The following is a 22,798-nucleotide window of genomic DNA, read 5'->3' on the forward strand; positions in this document are numbered from 1 at the left end:
ATCACCATGAGCTCCCTGACAGCATTGCTGCTTCTCTTGCCTTTTATATGCGCTTCAGATTATTTTCCTGCAAAAATACGGATCCTAGGCTCTTTAAATATGTAGTAGAATATGGAAGGTAAAGCCAACATTGCTAGAGGCCTTGACAGTAAAGTGAGAGGACCCAATTCTGTGGTTCGTACTCAAATAAAGCTGATGGGCACTTCAAGGGGAGTTTTGCCTGAGTGAGGAATAGCTGTTAACTGCAGCCCTTGGCCCAGTGTGGACAACATCGAGCTTTGGTGTAGTGATTTCATCTTCAAAGCATTTTGCAAATACTAATCTCCAAAACATCCCCAGAAGGAAAGTCTGATAAGTAAGTAGCATTATCCCAGTTCTGGACTGGGAAACTGAGGGATGCGGGTTTAGCGACTCACTTAGGATCACAGAGGGAATTGGGTTTAGAGGTAGGATTAAGATTCATGAGTTCCTGGCTCCCACCCCTGTGCTCCGGCTGCTGGACAACACCTCGTGCTTTACAGCCGGGCTATTATTCTTTTGGAAAGTATGAAGCATTTTGTCATTGGGCAAATATACGTTTTATTGGCAGCGGCGAGAGCTGTAATCCAAAGCGTTACATTAATGCTTTCAAAAATATTTTATTTGGTAAATCCATAGCTGATCCATATGCCTTTTAATAGACTCTTCCACTGGGGACATTTTTAATGAGAGATTGTGCTGGCTAGGTCCAGTGTCAGGTACTAAAAGAAGTGCTTTGTTGTGCAGATGTCTTAAGAATAGCTCCAGAGGATGAAATATGACTGTGTTGACCTTTCAGCTGTGAGCTTATTTGTCAGGATTCAAATAAGTTGAAAGGATCAAACCAAACAGTTTCCGTAGTCAGACTGGGAATTGTGTTGCAGAGGTCAACAGTGAAGGCCACATCGCGGATTCCATAACATAGCCAATTGTTGGTACGTATTAAAGTACTGGAGCAGCTCCTGCAGTCAGAGACACAATTAAAATTCTAATTTATTAATGTATACAGAGAGCTGGCCTAGCCTGTCACTCACTGATTCAAATGACTGCCCAGTCTTTTTTTTTTTTCTCCCCTTCTCACTCCTGGTGCTTTTGCGGTCTGAAACATACTGGAAGTCCTCCTGGATGTAACACCCCCGAGTGCATCCCTGTAATGAAAATCTGTAGCTGAAAGGAAATGGTGCTGCTGGGGGGAGAGTTTTTGAGTAAAACTGCACCCACACAAGCACCCACACCCCCTGAAGTCATTTGGGGCCATGCTGATGAGGTGATGCCTACTGCTGACAGTACATAGAATAAATGTCAAGGGTGGGGGAAACGTGCCCATTTTTCAAAAGTTTGCTTAAATAATGAACAAGTCATCTTTGGGCTTCACTTACAAAGATAGATGTCTCATTCAATAGCCACAGCAGTTAGCAGTCACCTGGGTTTTTTTGTGACAAACAGGCTTCATGTATAACAAGAACACCATAGGCGTCGCTCATCCCTGCTGTGCTTGGCGAGGGCACTGGTGAGCAGCGCCCAGCACGAGCACTGGGGAGCTTTGCAAGGAACAGGGAGGGATGCTGTTTGCTGGGACTGCTGCTTCTCCTCCTAAAATGCTCCATGGCCCTGCCTGCCCCAGGAGGGGAGGCCGGTACTGGGGCTGGAAATGCTCCCTCTAAACCCCACCGCCACAAACAGATGCAGAAAATTAATCTAGTATGTATCATGTAGCTAATCTGTTACCACTTCATAGACAAGTTCCTCTATTCCTTCTTTATTCCCTGATCAAATAGCCACAGTACCTAAATATATCCCAGCATCCTGTGGCCACACAGGGACATGGTGTCAATGGTGTTTAAATGACAGTGGGCTCCTGCAATCCTGTTGGGGGTCTCTTGGTCTTGACAACTCTACCTCAAGATCTGCTTTTAGCAAATCGTGAGACACTCAGTGTATAAGAACTTGGACTCAGTACTGGAGATGTGCTCTGCTGATAGCTGAAAAACCCCAAATCTCCAAATACACGATGACTCACATTTTGAGCCTATCTATCTCGCACTGCCGTGGTTTAGATTTGGCAGTGACCTCCGGTTTTGCAGCCTGATGACACAAACAAAAGAAAATTGAAAGTTAAGAAATGGATTTAGTAACCAGCAGTTGGGGAAAGAACATAAAATATATCAGTCCCGCAAAAATTACTGGAAGTGAAAAAAAGACTAAAGGCTGTTTGGTAATATATTTGCCACAGACATTGGATTTCCTTGAGTCTGTGAAACAAATAATTTAACAGACCAGGTATGCTTAGGATTTTGAAAATGTGCACATTTTTCCTGGCCAAGATAAATATATCTGTATTAATAGATGTATTGATTAAAATTTGCAGCTTTAATTGCTGATGCTCTTAACGATTATTCATTTTGGTTCTTCAAGCATTTTAGTTGCTGGCAAGAGCACACAGATTGGAACCAAATCAAGAGACACATTTTTCTCCCAAGAAAGTAAAAGTGCATGTGTGTTTTGGCAATACTAAAAATACAATTTTTTTTAAAGACGTAAATGTTGTGTGTTGCATTGAGCTGGAAGTTGGATACTGGACTGAAAACAAATTTAGGATGTCCAAGTCAGTATCTCGCAATTGAAACCCATCACTTTACTTTTTTTATGTGATTAAATGAGATTTCGTGTTTGATTGTTAACCTGCGTGTGTTCATAGAGAAGAAATAATGAAATTACTAGGATGGAAACTTTTGTTTTTGCTTGGCAAAACAAAAAAATAAATCTTCCCTTTAAGTCAGGGCCAAGAAAAGAATTTGGGTTTGGTTTAAATTCTCAGGGTGAGACTGGGGGAGGCTGAGAGGACAGAGCTGTCCTCGCCTTTGCATACCGCTGCTTTTTAAAGCAGCCTTTGGCTGGGCTTTTGTAGAATTTAATTTGCATGCTATATTATCTTAATATATCTTTCCAGTATCTTGAGAAATAGAAGAGGGCGAGAGGGAAAAAAATCACTGTAGCTTGATGTTGGGGGCAATTACTATTGTTTTTTATGAAATTAGAAATCGTTAGTTTGGCAGTGTAATAAACACTGAGAGGTGAAGGGCAGGGTATGCTTCGTTTCACTTGGAGCACACAAGTCTCAGTTATGTAGTCTCAGGTTTTACACCCAGGGAGCCTTTTTTACATAGTGGTAAATTTAACAACTGGTAGAGAAATTGTCTCAGCAGATAATTTGGCAGGGGAAGTAAATTTGCAAATGTATTTATTCTGTTTGTATGAGTATCTCTCTGTTTCACTCTTCAATACAAGAATTGATCCCAATTTGGCCTCAGTCTAGCCAATGGGAATTTTGGCACCAATTCAGCTTAGGTCAAGATTTTGCTTCTGCAGCGTTTAAAGTTTGCCTGTGAAAATTTCACTTGAATCTTTCATTATCCATTTTTGACTTTGGAAATAAAGCAAAGTTGATTTTTGCTGGTTTCTACCAAAGAACCTCATAGTACTTCTATTTTTCACCCCTAAGCCCAATTATAAGTGTTAGTCAGTTCTTGGAATATGTCTGTGAAATGCAGACATCATCCACCCCACAAACAGAACAAAATCTGAGTCAGATCCTCAAAATTACATGATCAGCTTGAAAATTTTGATACTAAGGGTTTTTTTTTCATGACACCTGTGGGTCTTTTTTGCTGCCTTTTAATATTTTTAAAGCATTTACTATTCAGTTTTTCCAGCTTTTTAGACTGAGCAGAAAGGTGACAAATACTATTTTTCTTGAAAGAAGCCTGTGATTGTCCTGTAATACCATGATTTGAAGAAAATGAAGCTTCTATGAAAATACCAGTATATTGGGAGAGCTGGCAGTGTGAGGTACTGTCAGCAAACATGATTATTCTCACTTTATAGCCATGTAAACCCTGACAGAGAGAGTCGTCCAAGGTTGGAGAGCTGCAGAGGCCCTCGGTGGTGTTGAGGTGTGCAGCCCTGCTGGGGAATTTGGGGGTTTGGTATCTTAGTGTTGGAAAGAAGTCAGTTTTGAGGGGCAAAGTAGAAGCCAGGATTCCTCATTTTTGGCCCTGTATCTTGTTAGAGCTCCCGAGTATCATTTTCTCACAGGTTTTCTGCTTTGACATTAAGCATTTAGAGAACAGGTCTGTAAAAACTGTGATTTCTGCCCAGGTTGGGAGCAGGGCTGCAGGGCTGGCACTGCCCGAGCCTGAACGTGCCTTATCCACCTCGGGGAAGGGGAAAACAAATGAAACCTTCCTGACTGGTCAGAAATGTGTAAATTGCTGACAAAATGACACATGTAATTAAGAGTGCTCCTGCCATTTTACCTTGTGGTTTACACCTACAGTGTTGAAAAAAGAGAGTGACTCCCACCTCGCTAATTACCATTATCACTGAAATGGTAGGGTTTGAGTCATTAGTTCCATGTGCATTTAATTAGAGGAAGGCTGAAATTGGATTTAACTTATTACTTTTTCATGGATCACTTTCTTGTCATCACTTCAAATTGGATTGCAGCCCCAGGTAACTAATTATGAGCGCCACAGGATCAAGAGTGAAAAAAAGGTAATTAGGAATAACACTGTTGGACCCTTGCTGGTAGTCCACTTGTGCTTGGGAAGAAATGAGAGCGGTATTTTGTAGTATTACAGATTAGGGAGTTAAAGGTATGTGCTGCTGCCAGGAATGATGGGAGACTGCCCCCTCCTATAGCGGTTTATATGATGTACAGCTGGGTTGAAGATGTTATAGCGACATGGTTCCACAATCAGCTCCTTAATACCGAGATTAAACTTGTAAAAGCAACAGATCGGGTGCAGGTATGAGGCATCTCAACAAGCAGGGAGCCAGGGGTCCATCCGTGTGTGATTCACGGCGCTGCCGAGGCACTCGCAAGCCGCGGCACTGAGCGCTGTAAGTACAGCGAGCCAGAATTGATAACAAATTAATGAACATATTAATGATCCGAAAAGATCATTCACATCCGACAGGGAGATATATCAATCAGGAGGACAGCGGTGAACCTGATGATGTGGGGATGTCAGGGACTGAGCTTGCGTTGCTGCCGTGATAAAATCAGGGAATCAGGAACCTCGCTTCTCTTTTGTTTGCTGGAGAGGTTTCTTTTTGTTTTGCTTTTCGTGGGCAAGGCTTGCTTGGTTGGATTGTCCCTGTTTCTTCTTTTTTTATTTTTTTGATCTTGGAGATACGATTGCCAAGTTCTGCTTTCTTCAGAAAATACTTTAAAACAAATTGTTTTATTTCCATGTGCGGAACAGAGTTCAGAACTGCAAGTAATCAATTTTATTGACACAGTCTGGAAAAAAATGTTGATGAGAGTTCAAGGATGTGAAAGGATTGAAATTTCAAAGTACCCAACACAGAGTGTAGGAAAATTTCAGAAGTAGTTTCATTAAGCAAAGAAATCTATTGTGTGAGGATCTGTAAGAGGAAAATCTGCTCTAGGACCTAATGATATTACAAGGAGGTTGCGGCAGCTGATTTTTGCCTTTAGAAGAGGAAAAGTTTCCTAATTTCTCCTAGTAGTGAATCACAGTTCAAAGGCTAGCACAATTTCCTTAAGTTGTTTAAAATGGCTTTTAATGCTCTGTTAATGTAGGCAAATATTTGTGACTCAGTGTTGGGTAAGTGCCGCTTGCTCATTATTTCCTGATGCAAAGCAAAGGGTAGGAAATTCTGTGAACACCACGCCGAGATGCTAAAGAGACTTAAGAGTAACAAAATTCAGTTACGGAAATTAAGTCTTTCTCATTTACTTGACATTACAAAATAAATCTCGAGATTAAAAGGTATTACCTTTAATACAGAAAAAGAGAATCTCCTTTAATACATCTCAAATTGATTTACAATTTTTATACATAATATTCATCTGCAGTTGAAAAGGGGGCAACCTAAGGTCGAGTGATGTAGTGTTTCCATTTTTCCATATGAGTCTTACTGTGTGTGATAAAAGCAAACTCCTTTATTTTGTCAGTCTGCAGGAATTTCTGATGAAGTGCAGGGGTCACTTTTCTGTCAATTTGAGTAGGCAGCATTTTTGAACTACTGTTTTTTTCCCCCCTCCTACAAACTGTGGCCCCGATCTGACACACACTTGCACACACACACACACACACACTTAGAGTGCTGCAATCTGCAACTTATTAGTGCGCAGTGCTGGAGCCTGTCCAGTGGTTAGAAAATTTCCTGAAGCCTGGAATAACAGCAGTGGGTGCAAGTGCCATCGAACAGAAGTGACAATGAGGGGCAGTCCGGCCCACCTGGCGCAATGCCCGGGCTGGAAAACCAGCTGAGATAGTCAAACGCAGGAAGATTGACACGGTGCATCTGGGAAATGCTCAAAAAGTTGGGTTCTTGAAAAAATTACCTTCTGTGATCATAAGACATCATCTGTTTTCCTACAGAGATTGTTTATAACAGGGTTTTCAAGCACTTGTCAAATAACCAGGAGTGAAGGAAACAGGCTAAAAATCTCTTACCGTTCAGATGAGTCCTGGTGTAGTTGGAAAAAAACAAACTCTCGTCGCAGAGATCCACAGCTTCCTAAGGCAGAGGGAGCCTGGGGGAAGGATAAAAGGAAATTATTAGTCAAAAGCGACCCAGCAAGCTCGGGCTGTGGGTTGGGGAAGGTGGTACTCCAGGGTGATGGTGCAGGGCTGGCACGGCGAGGTGAAGTCATACCTAGAAACTGTTTTGTGTGGTGCTTAGCTTTTGTTACCGAGCTGTGATATCATGGGCAAAATATTATAAACATAGCATGGCTATAGCTTGCTTGTGTAACAAAAGATCAGGAACTTTTATTAAGTTTGTTTTCCTTGTCATATTGTAAAAATTTATTATGTGTACTGTGTATATTAGAAACAGATTTAGGTAATTCTGTCTAAATGAAGTCATCCCAGCTATTTCCAGACTGTCTGTTTTTGGTTGTGAATAATTTTCATACATCAAATGGTTGTCATATTTAGTAGCTCTCTACATTTTAAATAGGACATATCCCATTTTGAACTTCCACGGACTTGAGATACCTCTCGGTTTTTAAGGTTGTTTTGTTGCAAGAATATTTGAAAGAGCTGCCAGTGGCAGGGCAGGGAGTGCTGGAGGAGTCCCTCGCCTTCCTGCAGCAAAATAACAGGTTTTTCACAACTGCAGTAGTACTTGTGGCTTTCAGCAGCATGCACTGGGAAGAGCCTGCCAGATACCTATTTCAGCTTGTCCCTTTGTGTTCACACTTTGCAACAAATATGTTAAAAAAACACTAAAGGAAAAGTACTGTGTATCAAAAATTCCCGATAAAAGAATTCTCTCAAAGAGTACGTGCTGCTGCTTTTTCTTTTTGGTGTAACAGAAGTGTGAAAGAAGTTAATGTTTAAATGTTTAATGTTTTAATTTAAATCGTAGACACATCTACATAGCAGCTAAGTTGCTGTGACTTCTTTATATTTTTTTTTTGAATCCTGAAGGCAAAGTTTCTTTAGTCAGGGTGGGGAAGTGCTGGTGTTCCTCGCACACCGACGGAGAGGAGTTTGCACTGGAGGAGTCTGCAGTGATGAGCACAGAGCAGAATTTTGCCCTGAAACCGTCAACTTTGCCAGAAATACTTGAGTTACAGCAATTTGTTTAAAAAGAAAGGAAAAAAAAAAGCAGGAGAGAGAGAGAAGGTATTTTGATCTGGCTTGCTGGAGTAGAAGAGAGCAGCTGTTTGCCTCATGTGTTTAAATCTCTAGAGCTAATATTGAAGTTTCAGGGCAACAAGTGCAACATAACAGAATAAGTAGAAACTAAACCCAGGGAAACAATTCGAAATGCTGCTTGGATGTGGCTTTGGAGCTTGACAGTTTTACAGCTGTGTCGTCAGGTTGGCAAAATATTTTGTGGTGTGTGTAAAGAAAAGGCTGTTGTGTTGCTGAAATGTTTTTATTTGCCTGATAAGTATAATCTGCCTTTTATAAATTACTAATCTATTTAAGGTGTAACATTAATGGCGCATAATCTCAAGTCACTGAAAGCCTGGAAAATTAAAGTAGACTGAAGGCACAAGAAAGAAATGTACTTTGTGTCAGGCTGAAGTTCGATGAAGCATGGAGAAGATGGAATAGATTATTAAATAAACTTTAAGAGGAGATGGAAAAAGCACTGAAATATCTCATTTTGAAAGGAATTAGTTTACTTGATTATATGCAACTGTATCACACTCAGGAAAGTATAAGACAAATGAAAGCAAAACAAAATTTAATTGAGCTATTATTTTGCAGACTTTGGCTCCGTTTCAGACAGCCTAATCAAATTGCGCTTTGCTCAAATAACTAATGTTAAATGCAGTCTACCAACAGATGTTTAAACAGAGACTAATTGGAAAATCTACATCCTGGGTTTAGCGTGTCTAGCTGAAAAAGTTTTGAAATTGCTTTGGAGCAGGGTGGGAAGATGATGGGAGAAGATCAGGTAGCAGTGGGAACCCAAGAGGGGATCCAGGACACAGCAGTACTCATGCTGGAGCTGATGAGGTCACCAATGCCACCGAGGTCACTGGTGCTGTAGTTTGGTACCATTTTCCCTCAGAAAGTTTTTTCCATCATGTTGTATCACGAGTGTCATGTTGCAGCTGCGTAGCTCTTGCCATGTGCCAGCATGCATGGAGTACATAATGCGATGGAGCACACGAATTGAGGGTGTTAAAAGCAGCGCAAATTATCAAAGCTCAGTGCTTCCTTGCCAGTTCTGTCACTGTCTGGCATTTTTTAGGCAGTTACAGATTTATTAACCTGTGTGGTTTATCTCAATGCTGAGCCTTTTACAACACATCAGTGCATCCATGTGGACCTTCTGGGTGGGTTGCAGCATTGAGTTGCACAGCTTGGGCCAGATTTGTCCTGGGTTTAAGTGACAGACATCCAGGGAGTATGCTGGAATCCCAGTGAGATGGATATAGCTTCCTACCTCTGATTTTTCTTTCAAATAATTCTGCACCAAAGTCACTTCAGCAGTAGGAGTCCCTGGAAGTGTTCCAGACCAGGTTGGACAGGGCTTGGAGCAACCTGGTCTAGTGGAAGGTGTCTCTGCCCATGGCAGGGGGCTTGTAACTGAATGGATGTTAAGGTCCCTTCCAGCCCAAACCATTCTGTGATTCTCTGATGATTCTTTCTGGTTTTGTTCATTTTGATCCTCATCAAAACTTGGGGTAAAAGAGTTGCTCATGGTTTGCGGCGTCAGTTGAGCAGGTGCTGTGCACATTTCCACATTTGCTTGGAAAATTTTATCCCAACGATTCTGCTGTCCTAGGGACTGGTGTTTTGTCTGCATTCAGACAGCTAGGAATGGAACTGAAAGAAATTGGGGTCTTGTCATGAAAAAGGCAAAAATTGGAAACTCTTGTGAAAAATTTCCTATCTTTCACTGGGGGAAAAAAGTACCAGGCCCAAAAATGAGTAGATTTTCTTTGGCTAACTCCTAACAGTTCAGATGAACATCTGAAGCAAACCTGTTGGGAGATACCAAGTGCCATGGCCACAGTGCAGTTTGAATCATTTTAATCCTGTTGATTTTGCGTACAAGAACAGATGCATGAAGATGCTTGATGGTTAGTCACTGTTGTCAGTGGACACATGTTAATTTGATGAATCTTCCCTGTCCATCCCAACATGAGCTCTTTTTGGGTCAAGGCCTGTCGCCCTGAGCTGGTTTGTAATGCATACCTTAATTTCATGTGGTCTTCAGGGGATGGTTACTGTGAAATAAGAATGAAATGCAACATGGTGAGTGATCCATGAAGTGTATTAGAGAGGCCCTTTGGTTCTCACAAAGGTTTGTCTACTGTTGTCTAAGGGCAGTGGCTTTTCAAGTTAATGCTGGTGTTATGTGGGCTTAATAGCCAGTATGTACTGGGGAGTAGCCTATCTGTGAGAAAAATAATAACGGACATACAAATATATAAATTTCCAATTTTACCAGTTGGAACTCTAGAAAAGGCAGATTATATTTTATGGCTTGTAAACATCAGGGCAGATATTTCAGGAGAACTGCAGACAGCTGTAATTTTGTGAATGTGCACAAATTACTTGGAAAACAAATATTCCTCTGCCTACACAGCTGTATTCACAACCGTGGACCAGAATGCCTTTTGCATGATGCTCACGCCTGGTTCTATAGAATACAATAATGCTCAAATGAAGAAAATGTGATTTAAAAGTGAAGTCAGAATTAATACTTGCTGTGAAAACCTGTATTACTGGCTGAGGTGTTGGCATGGGAATGGATAAACCACTTGAGGAGAAATGAGAACTAACCAGGACATTTATTTGTACTCAGATCAAGAGCTGAACGCTCAAACTTCTGTAAGAGAGATGAACATGCCTGTATCTTCCAGAGATGCCTCCTGCTGCCTGTGCTATCCTGCAGGGTAAACACTGAGCTGGATTTGATGGTTAGAGAGGTGTGCAGGACTGCATCAGGTCACCCGTGGGGAGAAGGGGTGTGGGAAGGAGGAGGGGACTCTCCTGGCATCACAGGGGCTGGGAATTGGTGAATTGCCTGGCCCTTTCCTTCCCAGCTACCTGCACCCAGGTAGATTTGCAGAACACAACTGAGTTTATTTGGGCACTGGCAGTTCCTTCTGTGTATCCCTTTCCTGTGTGATAAGGAGTTCCTACAGGAAAGTATGAATAAACAGGAGAGGAGGCAAAGAAAATCCCCAAAAGTAAAAACAAAGCCAAGCAAGAATGAGTAAAGCACGAGCTGGCAAGAGCCAAAGGCCTGGCATCGATTTTACTTTTAGCTTTGGTGTTTATTCAAAGGCTGTGGATACAGGTTAACTTCCTTGGCTCAATATTTATTGCTGTGTTACTTGCCTTAAACTGGAACAATGAGGGCTTTGTTGATTGGGTTCAGAGATTGTCCCATTTTATTCTGTCTCCTGCATCCCTCTCCCTATCTGTAGGTTTTAAGCAGTTTATTTTAATTTCAGATTTCTCACCCTCCGTGGTGAATTGCTGCTGTGCCACCAGCAGCAGCACTTGAGGGACTATTGTTCGTCTTTTCAAAGTGGTGGGAGCACACAGCAGAGCCATTAGCTCCTGTGAAGCTTGACCTTCCTTGATGATATCACACTTTGCAGATTCGGAGCAGGATAAACATTTTAAAGGAGAGGGGAAATAACGGATGGGTTATTTTTCATCAGAAAAGGTTGTAGAAATTTCCTGCGCAAGAGTTAAAAAGTAAAAGGGAAAAAAAGCTATAATGGCACTAGTTACCTTTCTGTTTGACAGCCATCAAAGATGTGTCCAGATCAATTAATAGGAGAGGGAATATCTCCTCGCCGTTAACCACACTGACCCTTGAGCAGACAGTGGAGCAGAAAATCAGTGAAGTCACAGTGCAGTGAATGATGACTGTACGGATTTTCTCCTAATTTAGCAATAGCAATGATTTCAGTGCTATTAGGAATGGGCCCATCCTGGACAGTTTCTCAGGCTTCAGTGTTTGGAAAGTGCCCCGAAGGTATTGGGGATTTCTCTCTGGAATAGGAGCATTAACATCATGCAGAACATAGTTCAGATATTTTTAAATCACGTTGTCAGCAACTGCCACTACAAGGGAAGGTATGGTTATGACTTGCATCACTGTTATTTTTTACATGGAAAGTGCGCTCATTTTGAGTCCTTCACTCAGCTGTGTCTACGCAGAGGAAAAACAAACCAATTTCTTCTGGGACAGCCCAGCAATGGACACAAGGCCAGCTGCAAAATTGTGGTAGTGGTTTGTTGCTAATTCTGCAGGAGTGAGCAGAGGGGACCACCCTGTCTTAAATAAAAAAAGGGGAAGAAAAACAAAACAAAAATAATTTCAAAAAAACCCCTTCAGTTTGTAACTTTGATTTTGTTTAAAAAAAAAAAAAAAAGGCAGCAAACAACCTTCATCCTTGCCCGGAATGCTGTAATAATTACTGGGGCAGTTTTTTCCATTCCTGGTTGCTTTTGCCTCACACCTGTGGGAAGCCTGTTCTTTTGCTTCTGTGCTTTGCCACCACAGTCCTTTTATTTGAAAACACGAGGAAATTCAATTTCCTAACCTGCCTCTGGAGTCGGGGCAGTTTTGGCGATAGAAGAGTTGCAAATGGCTCGTGTGTGAACAGTTTGGGATGGAGCAGCTCATACGGGGCCATGCTGAGGTGGGGGAGAGGGAAGATAATTGTAAATGTTCTGCTGGGGATCTGATTGACAGCTTATTGTCTGCAGGCAGTGAGTAAAGAATAGGAAATGAGTTAAGTGTAGGGGATCTGGCAGGCTGCAGGCTCTGCTGATGGCAGCTGCTGCACCCGGCCAGGCACCCGGGGCTCCCAAACCAGCCGTGGCACCCCCAAAGGGACACCCAAAACATGGATGAGATGAGGCTGTGTCTCCTTTCTGCTGCTGGGACAGCTGGGGTGCCTGGGGTGGTCTCAGCCCCCGTGTTGGGATGACCTTGTTCATTGTGTCACTGCGATGCGGTTGTGACCTGTTAATGTGGGGGGACAGCAGAGATGTCCCACTGCTGGGTGCCTGTGGTCCAGAAGCAGAGCAAGGAAAGGAAGCGTCTTCTCCCCAGCTCAATAAATTTGTCAACACGAAATCTCTTTGGTAGTTTTACAGTATCATAATATCTGGGGCCGGTTATGTGTGTTTTAAAGTTTTCATTATCCCACTTTTTTCCCTGGAGTGTTGCATTCCCTCAGGTGCAGCTGCCCGTGAGAAGCCCCCAGTGAGCACTTAAATATCACAGAACTGCACATGCTAAAGATAGAAATACCAAACACAAATACTCCATCCCCAAAATCTCCCTGTCTGTATTTTTTTTATCTCCTTGCCTATATGCATTTAAGAAAAAAAGAAAAATCCCAGCTTTGCATTGTTAGTGTAGGCTTCTGAGCCAGATTGTACTACAGAGCACACTGATGTGTCTTCCCCTGAGGTATGGAAAGATCTATGTGTGTTAAGCAGGTGTTTTCGTTTGTTTAATTGGAGCTGAGTTTAGCACAATATTACAGATAAATGAATTACACATGTTCAGTAATTCATAGAAAGTGAGTGTTGTTTTGCTTAGACACTTGTCTTCGCATCCAGGTTTGCAGGGAAAGCGTGCTGGCAAAGTGGACTGAGGTCTTTTAAAAACAAAAAAATGTGTGTGCATGAGCAGAGCCTGACGTCTGGTTGCTAAAACAGCAATAACTATTTCACCTTTGTTTAAATCATAGCATTTTAAATTTAAATAGTATCCTGTTTTGACAAACTACAAAACCACAGGTCTGAAAAAGAAGCACCCAAGGCCTGTGTCAATAGTTGGTGGCATCTCTGGGCAGGAAGTTTTGGGGTGACACAGGCTGGTTGTGACGACACCAGGGATGGAGAGACCTGGGAACCACCCAGAGGGCTCTGGAGCTTCTCTGATGTGCTGTGCCCAGAGCTGTGACATGCACCTGACAATGACTGGTTTGCTTTTACTTGTGGTTTTTTTATTTATTATTAGTTCTTCTTTCCATCTCACTTTTTACTGGGCTTCCCAGGCTCAAGTTGCTGCCCCTCTTGCAGAGGTGACCACTTGTGACCACTGACAGGTCTCTCAGCAGCAGGACAAGACCCCTGGGTCCCTGAAAAGCCTCCCTGCCACAGAGGATGCACTGGCCCTGCTCTCATAGGAGCAGCGAGCGAGAGCCATGGGCAGCTCAGAGGTGCTGCTTTTCAAAGGATGAGCAAAACTGGTTGCTTCTTCTGGGAGTAGTCCCAGCCCTTGGCCAGCTTCCAAATGGATAATTCAACTTACCCGAATTTCCTCTGCAGATTCAATTGTAAACTCTCTTCTCACTCTCCCCTGCCAGCATTGTGTATAACTGTGCTGCGCAGCGTTAAACAACTGAGTTGGAGACACAGCAAGTGAAAGGTTGTTTCAGAGCTTTTCCCTATGTGCTGAATAGGGAAGGTATTTTGTGTGCCTTTTCAGTTCGTGCAGTACTTTGGAGCAAGCTTTTGGGTTAAAGGTGTGGTTGGAGTGTAGGTCAGTGCTGGCAGTGTCAGCACTTGTGGCTGTTTGTGAGAAGTGACTTTTCCAGGGACATCCTCTCTTGTGGACATCCTTACCTTCAAGTCTTTTGATAAGTGAAAATGAGGCTGTTTAGCTGCATTCCTCATTCATCTAGGAATTTGTTCATGCATCACCTGTGGAGATATTGTGTATATTCCTCGCTTCCCACCAGCCTCTTGGCAGATCACTCCCATCCATAGGCTACAACACAAGGGTCTTGTGTGGCAGGAGCTGCACTGATAGCAAAACCAGCAGCCCTGGTTCACACATGGAGCTGTGCTTAGCAAAGCCTGTATTCTAGGAGGGATCCAGCAGGGCTTAGTGCATCAGCCTGGCTTTCTAAAGGAAGCCAAAGGTACGTGGGGAAGTGGTGTGTGATCTGGGAAGTACTCCTGAATCCTCTGGGTTAAAAGGCACCACCGCAGTAAATCACAGTTGAAAGTGAATTGAAAGCATTTAAAACTGTTACTTCTTTGAGGCTTTTCCTGCTGCACACGTCGGTATGGGATTGTTCTGCAGGGGGCTCCTGGGAATTATGTGTGTCCAAACCTAGCAGCAATCTTAGAAGGTTTGTGGCGGTGTAATCTATAAACTTTTAATTATAAATAGAGCTGAGTAAATAGCTTGAAATCTCTTTAAACTCTTTGTTCATGAATGTATATTAAAAAGTGCCCATCCCACATGCACACACGCACACACACACCCTTTTCCTTCCTTCCTTCCTCGTTTTACACCCACTTCCAGCAAGGCTGTGGCTTGTGGCATCCGTCCTTGTGCAGAGGGCTGTGGCCAGAACTCCCCACGGGGGTGGCCCAGCCAGGGGCTCAGCTGGACACTGAGCCCCCCCTCTGCTGTCCTCTCAGCTTTGGTCCAGTGTCACAGGACAGTGCAGAAGCTGGTGACTGTGTCTGGGTTTCCCACTTGATGTGCAGCCCTTTGGGGAGGTTGATTCTGCAGCTTCAAACACTTTAATGAGATGCAAATTGTTTGTGATGCTGCCTTACTAAATGTATTGTAATTTTAAAATCATTTGCTTGTTAATTGTATTTAAATAGCTGCCACTTAGACAAGCAGAAAGTTTCCAGAAAGATAAATTGTTGGGTTTTTTTTCTTTTTTACTGTGTTTGAAAGCAGCCCCGATGACTTTTCATGGCTGCCTTGGTACAGCACTTTCCAAATGGCAGTGTGCCGTGGCGTCACTCAACTCCTGCTCCTCACTCTTCCCCCAAAGAAGAAATACTCACTCTGTCACCTTTCTGCTGTGGAACCACAGTCGCCTCAGAAGGTGACAAAGTGGAGTGAGCAGCTGGAGATGTTCAGAGTGCAGATCACTTACTTTCCTCTCTGTACAGCCAAGTCGGATCAACCTAGGTCAGATTTTGGGGTGTGTGATGTGTCTGCTGTTATTCCTGTGCATGCAGGATTTGAAAGGATCCTGAAGATTTGGAGGATGTAAGTCTTTTGGGATCTTTGAAATTCCCATCCCATTTTCATGTGGATGTCTGACTGCTGGGCAGTCGAGGCAAGGTCACCCATCCTCAGCACCTTCAGGGCTCTGTCTTCTACACGTTGGATTAAATGGCAAAGTTTCTCTTGGCTTCAGCTGAGCAATATGAAGTTCCTACTGACCTCAGTTCAGCTTGGTTTAGAGCTGATTTTGATCCCACATCGTTGCTAGCTTTGGCATGGAGCAAGCTACAGTGTGTCATTTGTATTTGTCTTTGAAATACTGTCCTAGAAAATCAAAAATAATATTTCCATATCAGTTCATTCTTCTTGCGTTGGCTGGAGGATCCCACCCTGCCAAGGCTCCTGACTCTTGTTTTCCAGCTTCTCCGTGTTCAGCTCTGGACCCTCATTCCAATTCCACCTTGTTTTCCCAGTGATGTCTCATATTCCCTTTGTTTTCTGTTTGCATCTTTGTTGTGCGGCAGGATCAGTAATAATAGTTAATAATTAGCAGCTCAATAGCACTCTTCACCTTCAAAGCAATTTTAGGCATTAAATCACTCAGTTCTGCTGGCACTATTACAATATTGACTTGTTACTTCACCAGTGTCATTGAGGCAGCAAAAGCTGTGTTTTTATGGAGGCCAAAATGGGGTCATTTTTTTTTTAGAGTACAAAATTGGCAAAAAATAAAATTTTCTCCTAGGCTGACACTTCGTTTGCCAAATTTCAGCATAGAGCCAATTTTTAAAGCTGAGTAATAAACACCTGAAAAGTTCTGGTTTATAATGGCAGTGCTGAGAAGCCATTAACTGAATGGCTCCGCTATAACACAAGAAAACCCTTAAACTGTCGAAAAACCCGTAGTAACTGGATAGAGGCTTAGCAAATGCGAGTTTTGCTGTGAGCCTGGAGCTGAGAGATGCAAAGGGAACCTAGATCATGAGGTGTGTCCCTTGTCCCTCATGGAGAAATGGTCCTTTCCCAGGTGTGTGATGGAGCAAGGTGAGCATCCTGTGCCAGGTGAGCATCCTGTGCCAGGTGAGCATCTCTCCAGGTCTCTCAAGCCAAAGGGGGAAAGAAGGTGAGGAGGAGCAATGGGGAAGGAGCTCCAGGGAAGCAGAGAGCAGAATTTGGGACAACAGGGAAAGCCCAAAGCAAGGAAGGAGTTGAGGGATGCAAGATGGCAGAGGAGACTTGGGAAGAAATGCCATGGAGAGGAGCGTGGGGCCAGGAGCCTGGGCAGCAGCAAGTGCTCTGTGAAGCACTGGAGGGACACCAGCAAGGTGGCACCAGGCCCTGGAGAAGCCCTGCTTGGCTTGTTCTCTCCTGGGCCTGTAGAGTGTATTTCTGCACAGATTTTCCTGGAAGTGAGGGCATCTCTGCTTGCTTCTGCCTGTGACCTGCAGCTTGCTGGCACATGTGGATGCAAATGCCACATCCCAGACGAGCATCAAGCATGCAGATGGCCAGGATCAAGGTGTCAAAAACCACCTCCCCAAGGCAGCACACACAGCCCGTGGCCAGCTCAGCCCCTCTGCCCTTCCCAGCACAGAGGGGAAGCCAAGCTGTAAGAGCAATGTAGTAAAATGGCAAATTGACCAGTAAAAGAAATCAGTAAATGAAGGGAACAGCTATTAATGTGCCAAGCCAAGATTTGTAATTATACCCTAGGACTCTTCCAAACTAATACATGTTAAAGGTGTAAACCTATTAAAGGAGAGATTTTTTCTGTACAGGGAACTTACGTAGATAGAAGGATTTACACTGTATTTTATTCTTGTATTATAAGGTATAAGGAACATTTGAGCAAATCCAGTCATTCCTATTATTGCAATATCATACGTTTTTCATACCATTTTATGCGGTTCTTCAAAAACTTTGGCACTAATTCTCTTTATATTGTTAGGAATTTTCTTTTAAAAACAGACTTATTTTTCTCAAATAGTTAATTAGATTTTGAACTTCAAATACAGTACTTTTTTTCTTTTCCTCCCAAGAATAGGGGTGTTAGATCCATTGTGCTGGCCAAATTACAGTTTGGATAGTTACATTCTCTCTGCTTAATCACCCTGCAGTTTCATTCGAGTGAAGGATTTGGTGCCTCAGGTGTCCTGAATTCCTTCAGGGCTCTGTATGGCGAAGTTGCTGCCACCATCCACCCCAGAAGAGGCTGTGTTTTAGGGAAGAGAATTGTTGTCTCCTTCCAGAGATGAATTTTTGTATTCCTTTCCTGTTCACTCTTTGCAGCAAATTCGTGCTTTTCCAGCCCCATATCTTTAGACTCATTTGAGGGCTTTCTCTTGCTACAGGAAGCCAATTTTTTTTAAGGGGACCACAGAAAAATTCCTTTATTTGCTTGTTCACTTTTTGCCCGTGATGGGTGCAGCAAAGGAGCAGGTGCTGCTGCCACACCACATCTTCTCCCAGCTCCAGGACCTGCTGCCTCTCAGCATCCCCTTTTCTTGTGGCTCAGGGGTGGGCAGGGGAAAGGATTGGAATAAGCAGCAGCAGGATTTGGGTAGGAAGTGTCGATGGGTCATGACTCTTGCTCACAGACAGGAGCTGTGTTTGCCTGGAGAAGGGGAGCAGGAGGGGAGGACTCTGTCCTTGAGTTGGGTTTGTGCCGTTTATTTGGAGTGTAGGGATGGATCGTGGCACTGCGCTGTGAAGGGCCGGAGTGCAAGTACAAAGGAAAAGCCCAGAGCACACAGAGAGCCCTGCTCAGTGATGCACAAAGGACTGTGAGCCGGTCGGATGACCCCAAGGGATCCGAGAGCAAAGTCCTGTGGCTGGGTGTTTGCTTAGCCAGCACGGCTGCCTGTCTCTCGCCCATGTGAAACCAGATGTGCACCATCAAAATGACTGACGTGGCCAAAGGCCAGCAGATGGCTGTGCCCAGGCTGGGGCTTTGCCTGCCCTGCAGCCTTGTTTTCCCAAAACAACAACATTTCCTCCTCCCCTCCCATTCTCCGTCCTGCCAGGCTTAGTGAGGGGATGTTCCTGACCCAGAGACAGAGGAGGAGAAGCACACTCTGTGCATCACAGAGTGGTGGTCCTGAGGACACCTTCTCACCATGTCCTGCTTCCTAAAAAGCTCTTTTTCCATACACATTTGATTCCTGGGGTCACAGTGCTTTTTGTAGGAGCAGAGATCGCAGTGCTGCTTCCAAACTCCATCCCTGTGTAACACCAGCAGTGTTGCAGATTTTTTGTAAACTCACATTTAACCACGAAGGCTTTGGATTAAACACCTCTTCAGGAAATAATCTGAGTTGTTTTGTTGCATGTACCAACTTAACTGTTTTGTTTTTTAAAAGAAGAGAAAAAGCTCTTCCCTTGACTGCGTTCTTTAAAAAAATTAAAAATAGCTTTTGAATATTGGAGGAAAAGTTGGAACTATGAGCCAGCTAAATAAACTGTATCATGAAACCTTGGGGACCACTGAAATGGGAACAGTGGCCAATTACTGCTAAGAAGGTGTTTTATTGAAAATACTCCGATATGCATTCCTAACAGAGTGAGTGAAAAATGACAATACCCAGTCGTGATAGAGGGTGTTCTCACAGGAGTACCAGAATACAGAGCTCAACACTCCTGGACTGCGAGCACAATGGTCCAATAGGTGTTTTTACCTAAAGGGATCCATAGTTAATCCGTTTTATTTTAATTTATATCTCTGGTGATACATGCGTGTGCGTAGGTGTGCCTGTGGATTGTTGCAGAAGCAGACCTGGGTTGTTAAAGAGAATCCTTTGTGGGTGAAGTGAAGCATTCATTCTCCTGATGAGAGAGGCAGATTACCAGGAGAGGGCAGTGCTTCCAGCACTGCATTTCACACCAGGCCCAAACTGGGGTGATCCACCCCAAAACACCCAGCTGGGGACCCTGGGCAGCTGCACCCCGCAGCTCCCACCTTCCTGCACTGTGACACTGGGCAGGAGATGATCTGGGGTGGCCAGGAGTTCATTGGTTAATACTTAACAGGCAAAAATGTGTTTGATTGACATTTGTTTTGTTGATGTTTCGTTCTGTGTTTTTTTTTTTCTTACCATGGCAACTTTAACATCACGACAAAACACCTACTTTTCCTCTCGGAGCCATCGCTGTTGTCATGCCCAGTGGGTTATTTTGGTAGACAGGGCTTGTTCTTTTCAAGTGGAGGTGTTGCCATCTCCTACCAGATACCACCTCCAGTCTTTCCTGTCCTAAGAAGGTTTTCTCTGTGTGAACACTGTGTTTCAACCCATGGCAAAAAAAAAAAAAATGGAGTTTTAGTGGAAACTGCAGCATTTCCTCTACTGTACGTGACATAAATGTCATCTCACATAATTAAGGAAAGTAACTGAGAACAGTTAGTGGTGATTACCTCTCAATATATTGTGTACTTTGGGGCAGAAAAATAAATTATGAATAATGCCCAAGCATACTTGGAACAATTTGCACACTGTGCTGTGAGTGATGCAGACCTGCTGGTAGAAGAGTGTGCTAATAAATTTTACTTTGTGGCGGAAACAAGAGATTACAGTTTATTAGGAAAGGAGATGGCAATTTATTAAGATCAATCAAATATGAATACAGAGCAAAAATGTTGCCATTTTTATTTATTTATCTAGAAGCATGGGGGGGAGCAATTATATAAAATTTGTTGTTTACCTGTGATGTTTGATTCATTATTAATATCTTTATGTTTAGAGGGAACCATAATTTTGCTGAAATGTCTTCCATAACTCCTGCACAATCATATTCATAACTCACCTGAATGTTGACACATCCTGCTGTGTATATATAAATTAACTAGTAACACTGGCATTATAAAATGATGCATTAAATGAAGATGTGAATGGTAATTTAAAGCATGCCACAAAGTGGAATTTAAACCATTGTACAACACTGAGGGGATTTAAAGAGCCTTGTTCATGCAGAATTTGCAGGGCCAGTAAGGAAAATGACAGTTTCCCATCAAAAAAAGAAGAATAACAGGGACACAAGGATTACTGAAATGCTAATTGGTTTGGTGTTCTGTTTTGTTAGACAACATCAGCCTAAAAATCACTTTTCTGCTTGAAGATATTTTACCATGAGGGCATTAGCTGAGATTATTAAAAATGACCCAAAAAAACTGTTTACTTTGTCCTTTTTCTCACCACTTTGTGGGTTATAAGTTTCACTGTTTCCTGTTTAGTCAGTTGTTTTCCCCATTTGTTTTTGTAGGTCTTTCAGACAGCAACAAGGGAAAATGAAGCATTCTCAAAACAGGAAAATATGATTTAACCCCACAAAAATGGGCCTGGGGATCCAGGAGCGGGAATAGTATCCGAGACGGCTTTTTTTCCCTCAAAACTGCAAACAGCAGCTTGGTTTTTCAGTGGCCCATGGCTCCAGTCCGAGTGCTGAGCAGCCTGCTTTGGCACTTGCCTCTGCCAGGCTTGGCGCTGGCCCTGCTGGGCGGGTGGGCTCCTCTGTGCCACAGCAGCACTGCCACCTCAGTTCAGCTGAATTCCTCCCAAATTTGTGTTTGGGAAGCAGGGCACAGGATTTGGCTGACCACCAGCTGCCCCAGTGGGACCTATTTGGCTGTGCCTGCCCAGGGGAACATCCCAGGGACAAGTGCAGATGTATTGCTGTCTTAGGCAGGAATTGCCTCATATTAGGACTAGATGTAAAATGGACTCATTTGGGGCAGGTTGACTCTGGTTAGAGAAGATTGCATTTTGTGGATGTCTTGTCTTTTTTTTTTTTCTCCCCTGCCCTGCAGGTGACTGAGGCTTTTCTGTAGTGAAGTCCATGGTCTCTGCATGGTTAGGTACCTGCAAAAGTCTGTGAATGAAGTGTACATGTAGAACAACGGATCATTTATTCCTCTATATTCAACATAATTCATAATCTATGCCTCTCACTTGGGCCTTAGAGCTTAGTATCCAGTGATTATTTTCTTTCACCTCTGTGTTGATAGCATCACCTAATATGGATCAGATCCCATGGGCACACAGTGCCAAACAGCCATCTAGCCTGCCATGCTCTTTCCCAGTTATTTTTAATGTATTACTTTACGTGTTCTGTTTTGAACATCCCTGTCTGATGGTCTCTGTCTGTGATGACTCTTCGTAATTGAATGGAATTAAAGTGGGGGTTTATGGTTCTTCTTGGTCTTTTAAAATATTTTGCTGGCTTAGAAAGGCATTATATTTCATGGTGACCTTACTTAACAATTGCTACCATCTCCGTTACTAAGGCTGAAGTTCTTAGCCCACAGCAGATGTTGGCTGAGCTTGCAGGTATGAAGCTTTTATATGAAAGGGCATAAAACGCTTTAAAAATACAGCTTGCAAGGTTCTGTGGCCAGCACTCAGTGCTTAGACAGCACCTTTCATTTTTCAAAGTGTTTTGCAAATATTGGTCTACAGAAGATCCTGAAATGAGTTGTATTATCCCCGTTTTGCAGATGAGGAGGCAGAGATGTTGAGGCTGTTGACTGCCTTGAAATGGTGCAGGCCACTCCAAAGCCAGGCCAGAAACACTGCAGACTGAGTTCTCAGAGAAAGAGGCATCCTCAGCATCAGAGACATTAAAAAAGAACTAAACAAAACACAAAAATTCCTAGGTGACTTGCCCAAGGCTGGGGAGAATTGTCAGTGCCAGAGCCAGCACTGTGCTTTTGCTTCACATGTTGCTCACAGCCTTGGGCTTGCACTGACACATTACACTTTTTCTTTGCCCCTGGAAGGAAGAGAAATGCCTTAAGCAAAGTGGTAGGTTTCATAGAAACCCCTTTTTTTATAAATAAAACAAGGCAGAGCTTGGTTCAGAGGCATGTGATCAGTCAGTGACCAGGGCAGAAGAAGGGCACTGGCCTTAGGTTGAGCTGTGTGTACCTGGATATGGCCACACTGGAAAATAAGAATTGATGGTGTGAGACTAGGATTGAGGCTTGTATGGGTGAGAAATGTCTGCTGAGGAAGACAAGATGGATCAGAAGATTTCCAAGTGGATCTGTAGAGCATTGTCTGATGGTCTGCAGAGGCTGCCTGGGCATGCAGCCCCTGCTCATTTTGGCTGCAGAGTTGGTCAGGGTGTGTTAATGCTCAGAGCCTTCCTAACGCTGCTCCTTTGCCGTCGGGGCTGTTGGGAATGCTGCCACAGCAGTGCTCTTAGAAATACAGCAGGAAGGAGGAGGTGGTCCACAAGAGAAACTGTTGAAAAGTTTAAGTCTGCCTATTCTGTAATATATTTCCCAAAGCAATCCAAGTTCCTCGAGATTACTTTGAAGTCC

The 22,798-nt window shown here is 43.3% G+C and overlaps 1 protein-coding gene and 1 long non-coding RNA gene across 13 annotated transcripts in view; one reads left to right on the forward strand and one right to left on the reverse strand.

Annotated features, from left to right (window-relative positions):
- The window catches only part of FOXP1 (forkhead box P1), a 377,497-nt gene that overhangs the window by 266,583 nt on the left and 88,116 nt on the right, over nt 1–22,798 (forward strand). The window lies entirely within an intron of this gene.
- LOC146431547 (uncharacterized) lies at nt 629–6,709 on the reverse strand. The gene is made up of 3 exons (XR_014854683.1): nt 6,507–6,709; nt 2,039–2,103; nt 629–980 (listed from the first exon to the last, which is right to left on the reverse strand). It is a non-coding gene; the product is annotated as an uncharacterized LOC146431547 (long non-coding RNA).

Source organism: Lichenostomus cassidix, chromosome 12 (genome assembly GCF_008360975.1).
Source record: "Lichenostomus cassidix isolate B80296 chromosome 12, HeHo_3.0, whole genome shotgun sequence".
NCBI lineage: Eukaryota > Metazoa > Chordata > Aves > Passeriformes > Meliphagidae > Lichenostomus > Lichenostomus cassidix.